The sequence below is a fragment of the Galeopterus variegatus genome, unplaced genomic scaffold (assembly GCF_000696425.1).
Source record: "Galeopterus variegatus unplaced genomic scaffold, G_variegatus-3.0.2 Scaffold2702, whole genome shotgun sequence".
Lineage (NCBI taxonomy): Eukaryota > Metazoa > Chordata > Mammalia > Dermoptera > Cynocephalidae > Galeopterus > Galeopterus variegatus.
In genome coordinates, this window is record NW_007728813.1 from 128,188 (window position 1) to 131,433 (window position 3,246).

Here is a 3,246-nt window from a genome sequence, read left to right on the forward strand (position 1 = left end):
TTCCCCGTGAGTGTAATTCCTGGAACAGCTCATGCCTCCTCAGGGCCATCCTTGTGCCCAGTATCTCAGCACCTCCAGATTTGGACTAAAGGAGAACTGTTGGGTTCAGGGGCTAGGGAGAACTAAAGTCATGATGAATTTTACATATCACATTTTCTAGCAACGGTTTTCTATATGAAACCCGTTTGCACTGTGACTGAGGGCTCAGAAACAAACGTTGCATGAAATGATAGTTACTCTTTCATGTGTCACCTAACTTGAGTCTGACCACCATGAGGGCAGGAGACTGTTTTTATCCCTGATATATCGCAAGTGCTTTGAACAAAGAGCCTGGTACAGAAGAGGTCCTTGATTTGTTGCTGGCTGAATAAATGAATGAAAGAGCACCTCTGGTGATTTTAATTCATCTGGCCGAGAGATTGCAATTGTTTTTGGTATGTCTTTTAAGTCTCGTTTTTGGGGGGAGGAGTAATATTTAATTTTTATACAATTTCAAGCTTACAGAAAAGATGCAAAAATAAGACAAAGATCCCCATTTATCTGTTGTCTAAATTTCTAGTTTAGCTACATTTGCAGTTTTTCTCTTTCTCATCTCTTTCTGTCTGTACGTACACATTTTTCTTCTAACCATTTGAGAGTTAGTTGTAAAAAAAAATGCCCCTTTACTGCTAAATACTGCAGTACGTATTTTCTAAGAACAACAACACTCATGCAGGTTACAATGTGAGGGCCCCTAGACCAGAGGCTAAATGCCCAAATTAGTAAACAGAGGGAAATACCGATCCTGAGTGATCGGTCCTCCATCTTCAGCCAACTCTCCTTTTGCATCTGGACTGCTGTCCTCGGTTTTATAATGTAAACAGTCATCATTTCTAGATCGTTGCATCGCAGAATTGCCTTGAGTCTCCACACCAGGAGCAGCCTTCTAACCTGGGGATTCTCAAGTGCAGAAACTGTCTCACCACCTCTGAATCCCCTGGGAAATTTTAAAGCAAATGTAGATCCCCAGACGTCTGCCCTGGAGCTTCAATATAGACAGGGCTTGTGGCCCAGGAATCTGCATTCCCTCCTCCCCTCAGGTGATGCTATGGCCCAGCCAGGGTTGGGAAGCAAAGTCCTTGTGATCTCTCCCCACTGTGGGATGTTCTGAATGGTGAACACTTAGCCTCTGCTGGAACATTTCCTGGGATGGCAGAAAGAACCCCCCAGAGGTCTCCTTCACATTGGAAAGTTCTGCTTCTTAGAAATTGCTTTCTGATATTAGTTTCAATAGCTTTCCCACTGCTCCTGTCTTGGTTCTGTCCTCTGCAGCACCTCAAGACAAGGCCAATTGGCTGCCTGTTCACTAATTGTAAAAATACAAAAAAAGTATAAAGAAAAAAATAAAAGTCTCTCAAAATTCCACCACCTGAGGACCTTGATTTTAGTATATTTTCTTTTAGTCTTTATATGTGTATACACATAAATGCACATCACACACACTGTTTTAAAAGAATGAAGAGCACACTGTATGCTGGTCTTATTGTTACATATTGCAAGTTTTCTCTTAACATTATATCATAAGAAATATCCCAGATAGACAAAAGTGCTTTGAAAGCACATTTTTAAGTGACATTAAATTCCACTGTCTTTATCTATTAGAATTTATTCAACCGTTTCCTGTTAGTGTTTATTTAGGTTGTTTCCAGTTTTTCACTGTTATAACTAATGCTTAAACATATTGCAAATAAATCACTGTCTGCATCCCTGATTATTTCTTTAAGCCAGATTCCAGGATGTAGAGTTATTGAGTTTTAAAAAAAAATTTGCAAAATTACAAAGCTTTGAAAAATTACATTTGATACACATTGCCAACTTACTAGGCAAAGATGTTATAAAATTTTTACTTCTACCAGTCAGTTTTTACCTCTTTTTAGAATTCAGTCATTTTAAAAAAGATTCCAATTTGATAGGCTAAAAATTGCATTGCATTGTGGTTTTTAACTTGCACTTTTTGTTTACTCATGAGGCAGAGCATGATTTTAAACACACAAGTACACACTTACATATGTACTTTGATTACTCATGAGACAAAATACGTTCAAATATATTTGTGTGTGTGTTTCCACATTTTTTGGTCATTTCTGTAAAGAAGATGTTAAGAGGGAAAGAAGTAAACCGAGACTATTTCTCTGCTTGACGGGGGGGAGGGGGGGCGCGGGCTCACTCTTTTTTGTTTGTAAATGCCCTTCCCCCCTTTTAATACCAATTCTGTATTCTTCTTTTTTTAAATTGTGGTAAAATATACATAACATAAAATTTATCATTTTAACCATTTTTAAGTGTACAGTTCTGTGGCATTAAGCACATGCACATGTTCTGCAGCCATCACTACCATCCATCTCCAGAACTTTTCATCTTCCCGAACTGAAACTCTGACCCACTAAACATTCACTGTCCATTCCTCCCTTTGAATATTTACAATTAAGCCATTCTTATTTATCATTAATCTAAGTTAGTAGAATAATTATACTGACAGCAGTTAGTAACCATTTTGCCTTCTCTTTCCCAACATTCATACCTCTTACATATTTTCCATTCTTTAATGCCTTAATTTTAGAACACCGATGCAAGAATCTTCGACTCTTCCCCAATTTAATATAGGTGGTTCTAGTGATTTATTCTTAATCGTGATATTTGTTGTAGTTTTAAAATAGATAGTCTTTATACCTCTAAGGTAGCCTCCCCTTTTCTAATGAGTTCATCATAAGTTTTTACCAGCAATGTATATTAAATATTATCATACAATTTTTCAGCATCTATTGAAATAACTATAAGGTTTTTATAATTTCAATTGTTAATATTAACAGTTGTAATGGTTTATTTAATAAATGGGTTTCCTAGGGGCTGGCTGATTGGCTCAGCTGGTTAGAGCACAGCCCTGTAACACCAAGGTCAAGAAACAGTTCAGATCCCTGTATCAGCAAACTGCCAAAAATAAATAAATAAATAAATAAATAAATAAATAAATAAATAAATAAATAAATGGGTTTCCTAGGGGCTGGCTGATTGGCTCAGCTGGTTAGAGCACAGCCCTGTAACTCCAAGGTCAAGAAACAGTTCAGATCCCTGTATCAGCAAGCTGCCAAAAATAAATAAATAAATAAATAAATAAATAAATAAATAAATAAATAAATAAATAAATGGGTTTCCTGAGTATAAGCACATTCTTTTAGCTCTTTCCCATATAGAGCTAATTTGTTAGAG